We start from the raw sequence: 7,975 nt of genomic DNA on the forward strand, positions 1-7,975 counted from the left end.
TGATTTCTAAAGGATGGAAGCCAATAATTTCACACGATCTAGCACACGGGTGTGTGGCTTGGCCGTGTGAAACAAGTCAGTATACCCACCAGTTTTCACACAGCCTAGCACACAGCCTGACACACGGGCATGTGGTCTGGCTGTGTGACCCAAGTTAGTATGCTCACTAGTTCGGACTCAAGCTAGGACACAGGCAAAGACACGGGCGTGTGGCCTTATTTCGAATGCCCACACGACCTAAGACACGGGCGTGTCTCTTGGCCGTGTGAGACACACGGCCTGGCCACACGGGCGTGTGCCCCTTGTACCTTTGAAAATTGTTCAAGTTGTTCGAGAAATTTCTTGAGTACTCGGTTTAGTCCCAAACTATTTTTAATGTGGTGGCACGGCCGTGTGTCCCCTGTGATTTCTAAAGGATGCAAGTCAGTAGCTTCACACGACCTAGGACACAGGCGTGTGGCTTGACCGTGTGGCACAAGTCAATATACCCTCCAGTTTTCACACAGTCTGGCACACGGGCGTGTGGTATGGCCATGTGACCCAAGTCTGTATGCTCACTACTTTGGACATGGGCTAGGACACAGGCAAGGACACAGGCGTGTGTCCTCATTTAGAATGCCCACATGGCCTAAGACATGGGCATGTCTATTGGTCGTGTGAGACACACGGCCTGGTCACACGGGCATGTGTCCCCTGTACCTTTGAAAATTTTACATGTTTTCTAAAAAATATCTGAGTACTCAGTTTAGTCTCGAACTATTTTTAATGTTTATTTGGGGCGTCGAGGGCTCGTATTAGGGACTATATGAATGAATTTGAATGGTTTTTTGATTTGAAGGAGAAATACACATGAAATGTTTGTTTGATTTAGTTATAAGTCTAGTAATGCTCCGTAACCCTGTTCCAGTGTCAGATGCAGGTTAGGGGTGTTACATTTATTGGTATAATAGCTAAAGTTTAGTCGATTCTCGAACTAAAGTAGTGTATGTGAGTCTAGCTGTACATGCCATTTTATAACCTTTGATAGTGTGATGGCCCCTGACAATTTAAATAATGTTTTCATATAGTAATGGATTCCAATCGAGCAGACTCTGATGATGTAGAAAGTAACACACCAGCCTCCGTTCATGGAGAGCGTCATCTAAATCGAGATCCATATCTGAGGGTCGTAGAGGAGAGGCTAAGGAACTCTTCTTCCATATGATGAACGAGTGGTTCACTGAGTTTGTACGAACTAATCTAGTTGCTCAACAACCTCCACCCTCACTTATTCCCTAACCGGTCCCTATAGCTCCTCAAGTTTTAGAACTCGTAAGCATGAGCAAACCGCCCGTTGATAAAATCTGCAAATATGGGGCCGAAGAGTTTAGGGCTACTATTGATGACGATCCTGAGAGAGTCAAGTTTTGGCTAGAGAATACGATCAGGGTTTTTGATGAATTGTCTTGTACGCCAACAGAATGTGTTAAATGTGTTGTACCTCTTTTGAAAGATGCTACATGGTGGAGCACTTTAATTTCTATAGTACCAAGAGACCATGTTACATGGGAATTATTTTAGTCAGAGTTTAGAAAAAAATATATAAGTCAAGGGTTCCTTAATAAAAAACGTAAGGAGTTTCTAGAGCTAAAACAGGGTCGTATGACCATATCTGAATATGAAATAGAGTTTGTCAAAAGAAGCAAGTATGATGGAGAGTGCATTTCGACCAAAGTGGTTATGTGCAAGCATTTCGAAGACAGGTTGAATGAATACATTAATCTTTTAGTTGGAATACTTGAACTGAAAGAATTTGTTGTGTTAGTCGACAGAGCATAAAAAGCCGAGGAGCTTCGAAAAGAAAATAGAAAAACTGAATTTGAAGCTAGAGATTCGAGAAAGAGATTTACGGTAAAGCCTCATCAGTCAGCATCGAAGAAATCTAAAGAAATCACTACTGCCCTACTGTTTCTACAGGGCATTCTATTAGAGATGGAGATGCAAGACACTCTAGTCCTAAACCCCAGGCTACATCTGTAGCAAGTGTGGGTAATGTTAGAAATGCTAGACCTTAGTGCAAACACTGTCTTGAAAAGTCTGAGAAAAGAAAAGCTCAAACTACGAGGTCGAGCAATACAACTGCTAGAGAGAGACTACCCCGAAATACCGAAAATATGAGTTGTAGTTGAGGTACAATGAGAGATTCTGCAGTGATATCTGAGGCATGGGCGCCAGCCAGAGCTTACGCTATTCGCGCTCTTGAGGATGCATCGACATCAGGTATTATCACTGGTACTTTTTCTCTCTATAACATTGATGTAACTACTTTGATTGATCCCTAATCAACATTCTTATGTATGTATGAATTTAGTGTCTAGTAAGAGTTTACCTATAGAGTCCACTAAATTCGTGGTTAAGGTATCGAACCCCTTAGGTCAGTATGTCCTAATTGATAAAGTCTGCAAGAATTGTCCTTTGAGGACACGCGGTTGCAATTTTCCAGCCGATTTAATGCTTTTACCGTTTGATGAATTCAATGTGATTCTAGCTATGGATTTTCTGGCCCTGCATGATGCGGTTGTAAACTGTAGACGAAAGCTTATTGTATTAAAATGTCAGAACAGTGAGACTCTTCGTATTGAATCTGATGATTCGAGTGGGTTGCCTATTGTGATATCAGCTATGTTAGTACAAAAGTATGTGAGAAAAGGTTGTGATGCTTACCTTGCATATGTACTAGATAAAAAAGTGTCTGGATTGAAGATTGAACCACTGCCAGTGGTTAGTGATTATCCAAATGTATTTCAAGAAGAGTTACCTAGTTTGCCACCGATCAGAGATGTTGAGTTTGCTATTGTGTTGGTACCAAGAACATCACCGATATTGATAGCTCCATATAGAATGGCTCCTACAGAGTTGAAAGAGTTGAAAGCTCAGTTACAAGAGTTAACAGATAGAGGTTTTGCACGATTGAGTTTCTCGCCCTGGGGTGCACCAGTTTTGTTTGTAAAGAAGAAAGATGGATCAATGAGGTTCTGTATTGATTATCATCAACTCAACAAGGTTATGATTAAGAATAAGTATCCATTGTCGCGAATCGGTGATTTGTTTGATCAGTTGAAATGTGTAACGGTATTTTTTTAAATTTGATTTACGTTCGGGTTATTATCAGTTGCGGGTTAAAGATTCGGATGTGCCAAAAATTACGTTCAAGACTAGGTACGGACACTATGAATTTCTTGTTATGCCGTTCGGGTTAACTAACACCCCTAATGTATTTATGGATTTTATGAATAGAAATCTTTAGACCGTATTTGGACAGATTTTTTGTTGTGTTCATTGATGATATCCTGATATATTCTCGGGACGAATCTGAGCATGCCGAGCATTTGAGAATTGTGTTACACACTCTGTGTGATAAACAACTATTTGTTAAATTTAGCAAGTACGAGTTTTGGCTTCAATAAGTTGGATTTTTGGGACACGTTGTTTCGGTGGAAGGCATCAGAGTTGTTCCGAGCAAGATTTCAGGAGTTGTTGATTGGAAACCACCAAGAAACATTTCCTAGGTCAGAAGCTTTCTGGGTTTAGTGGGCTATTATTGGAGGTTTGTGAAAGGGTTCTCAATGATAGCTACACCGATGACTCGGTTATTGTAGAAAGATGTAAAGTTTGAGTGGTCTGAGAAATGCCAACAGAGTTTTAATCAGTTGAAAGCACTATTAACCGAAGCACCAGTTTTAGTTCAGCCTGAGATGGGTAAAGAATTTGTGATTTTCAGTGATGCGTCATTGAACAGTTTGGGATGTGTTTTAAAGCAAGAAGGCAAAGTGATAGCTTATACTTCCAGACAGTTAAAGACGCACGAGAAAAATTATCCGACACATGACTTGGAGTTGGTCGCTATTGTGTTTGCATTGAAAATTTGGCGTCACCATTTGTTCGGTGAAAAATGCCACATATTTACTAATCACAAGAGTTTGAAGTATTTGATGTCACAGAAATATCTGAATTTGAGACAGCAAGATGGCTCGAACTGTTGAAAGTTATAAGTTGGTGATTGATTATCATCCGGGGAAAGCAAATGTAGTCGCGGATGCTTTGAGTAGAAAATCTTTATTTGTTTTGCGAGCGATGAATACACGATTGACTTTGTCTGATGATGGATCAATATTAGCTGGGTTAAAAGCTAAACTGATGTTTCTTCAACAAATTTGCGAAGCTTAGAAATATGATCATGAATTGCAAGCTAAACGAGTACAGTGTAAGTCAACTTCTTATTCTAAATTTCAAGTCAAACCTGATGGTTGTTTATTGTTCCGAGGTAGAGTTGTGTGCCGAAGAATCTAGAGCTTATATAGAAAATTTTGCACGAAGCTCACAGTGGTAACTTGTCTGTTCATTTGGGAAGTAATAAGATGTACAGTGATTTGAGACAGATGTACTGGTGGTCGGGTATGAAACGATACATTTCTGACTTTGTTTCCAGATGTTTGATTTGTCAACAAGTTAAAGCCGAACATCAAGTACCTTCAGGACTGTTACAGCCAGTGATGATACCGGAGTGGAAATATGGTAGAGTTACGATGGATTTTGTATCGGGGTTACCCCTCTCTCCAAAAAAGAAAAATGCTATATGGGTTGTTGTTGATTGGTTGAAAATTTCTGCACATTTTATTCCAGTACGTACAGACTTCTCACTTGACAGATTAGCTGAGTTGTATATTTCTGAGATTGTCAGTTTACACAATGTGCCGTTCTCCATTATTTCGGACAGAGATCCACGATTGACATCACGATTTTGGAAGAAGTTGCAAGAAGCTTTAGGTACACGATTGAATTTTAGCACTACATTTCACCCTCAAACTGATGGTCAGTCTGAAAGAGTGATTCAGATTCTCGAGGATATGCTTCGTTGCTATATTTTAGATTTCGAAGGAAGTTGGGAAAAATATTTACCATTGGTTGAATTCGCGTATAACAATAGTTTCAGTCAATCATAAAAATGGCACCGTATGAAGCTTTATATGGTCGTAAATGTCAAACTCCGTTGCACTGGATCGAGCTTAGTGAAAAAAAGATACACGAGGATGATTTGATCAGAGAGACCGAAGAGAAAGTGAAAGTGAAAGTGACAGTTTGGAAGCAGCTTCAGATCGACAGAAATTGTATGCGGATTTGAAACGTAAATATATTAAATTTCAGATTGGCGACAGAGTGTTTCTAAAGGTATCACCTTGGAAATGAATTCTCAGATTTGGTCGCAAAGGAAAGCTGAGTCTGCGATTTATCGAACCGTACGAGATTATCGAGAAAATAGGACCAATGGCATATCGACTTGAATTACCGTCAGAATTAGAAAAGATTCATAATGTGTTTCATGTATCCATGTTACGACAGTACTGCTCAGACCCTTTGCATATAATTTCTCCGGCTGAGGTTGAGATTCAGCCCGACATATCGTATAACGGAGAACCGATCAGAATTATGGCACGAGAGATCAACTAGTTAAGAAACAAAAGCATAGCTTTAGTGAAAGTTCTTTGGAAACGCCACGAGATTGAGGAGGCTACTTGGGAACCCGAGAAAAATTTGAGAAAACAATACCCTAAACTATTTTCTGGTAAGATTTTCGGGGATGAAACTTTCTTAGGGGAGAGAGTTATAACAACCTGTTTTCAGTGAAATCGAAACAGTAGTTTCGGGACCATAAATTTGATGTAGAAAATTTTATTTTAATATTAATATCTGATCTACAGCATGATAGTATTATGGTATAAAAATTTCATTAAGAAATTTTACCATTTGTATGCTCAATTTGATAAAAAGGACTAAGTCGCATAAAGTGAAAACATTGTGCTCTATTAGCTAAAGGTGTTAAATAGCTATAGAACTTTAAAGTGGAGGTCCTTATATTGTAATTAGAGCATTAAATGAGTTAGTGGATGTGCATTGCTTGGTACTTGAGTAATTTTTAAAGTTAGGTAAGGGTAATTTAGTAATTAGGTAAATAAATAATAAAATAAACAAAATGAAAGCTATCATCTTCCCCATTTTCCCTTAATCTAGCAGAAATTTCCATTGGAGAAGAAGGAAATTTTTTTCAAGCTTTTTCCTTGCATGTAAGTGAAAAACCTATCACGTTTTAATGATTTTTATGTTTTCGGGATCGTTGCAGCTTAACCTAGACAACTAGGGGACTAATTTGCAATATGGTTGAAAGTATAGGGTTTTCATGAGAGTATTTTAGTTTTTCTTGAAGTTTAGTGGAAGAAAATGAATCCTTGTTGTTAATTAAACAACTTTTGTTAAGTGATTTTTAATGAAATTGTCAAATAGGGATTAAATTGAGAAATATGAAAATTATGTGGTAAATGTGTGAAATTGTGTAATGTATGGGCGTGCTATAAGCACATATATAATTTGGCTAGGCTTAGGTGTGGATGAAATTGCATGAATTTCATTTTACGAGCCTAGTGACTAAATTGTAAAGAAATCAAACGTATAGCAGAAAAATGGTAATTTTGCCATAACATGAATTTTGGACTGAATTGAATAGAATGAGGTTTAAATTGGTTAAATTTGATTATATAGATCAAGAAAAGCAACATACGGAATTAGATCGGGGGAAAGATAAAGTTTTGGATTGAACGATCATTTTTCGTCGTACGAGTTCGAGGTAAGTTCGTGTAATTAAATTGTGTATTTATATGCTTTAATTGAAATATATGTATGTGAATGGTTTAATTATAATGTATAATTATCGAGCGTATAACCGACGACATACGAACAATACCGAGCCCCGTTTGAACCTTAAGAATTCGTAGGATACAAATGACATGTCATTAGGGTTACCAATTCTAACTCTTATGAGCTTACCGATACTCAGCTCATATAAGCTTATCATTATTCAGCTCGGAGAAGCTTACCATTTATCGCTCGTATGAGCATACATGTATAAGAATTGACGGATTACAGTTCATTACACCTCGTGTGTACTACCTGCATATCTAATGATATTCTAAGTGGTTCAACGGGCATAGTGTTATTACGAGATTATACAAGTTCGATAAGAACTAGTACAGGTATTTACGTGGAAATGGTTTACATATGATATACGGATACACGATTTAGGTGTTACATGTACATGGAATTTAATAATTTTTGAATTCATATATGATTCTCGATTTTTATATGAATACATGGCTAACTTGGTTAATGGTTATGTGATAGGTTTTGGCCAAATTGAATTGTGTTATGCTTTGAGTTACTTACCTAAATTTGTAGTTAAATGGTAAGTTTAGTTCTGTATTTCATGAACTTACTAAGCTTAATTGCATACTCGTATCACACTATCAAACGTTATTTGGTACTTTCGACTTTATATTTTCGCTTAAATGGCATGCATAGGTCATTTTGGCTAATGGTAGGCTGGTACGCTATGTGTTTTGTCATGTATTTCGCCATTTAATTTGTCTTGAATTTGGTATATTTTGTTATGTAAATTTGTAAATAGTCGTATTGTAGGTGATGTATGGTTGCCATGTGAATGCCTTGGTTGTGAATTAGTATTTTGGGTACCAAATTGTTGAGATTGATAAATGGCATACATGTTAAGTTTTAGTCACAAAGATTGCATATATGTGTTTGACCATTTAGATGGATTTTGGTGACTTATTTGGCATGATTATAAGTGGTCAATTGAGGTGCTTATGGACATCATGTTGTATTTGTGGATACTTCATGTTATAAGCTTGATATTGGTTGGTTTTGACTGTCTAATTATGCCATGGTTATATGCAGTTTGTTGTGTTTAAGTTAGTACCAATTGGGGTGAGAAATATGGCTTGGAAAATGGCTTATTTTTGTCCACACAGGAAGAGACACAGGTGTGTTTCTCAGTCGTGTGTCACACACGGCCATGTCCCCTGTGATTTCTAAAGGATGCAAGTCAGTAGCTTCACACGGCCTAACACACGGGCACGTGGCTTGGCTG

This window comes from Gossypium hirsutum, chromosome D06 (genome assembly GCF_007990345.1).
Source record: "Gossypium hirsutum isolate 1008001.06 chromosome D06, Gossypium_hirsutum_v2.1, whole genome shotgun sequence".
NCBI lineage: Eukaryota > Viridiplantae > Streptophyta > Magnoliopsida > Malvales > Malvaceae > Gossypium > Gossypium hirsutum.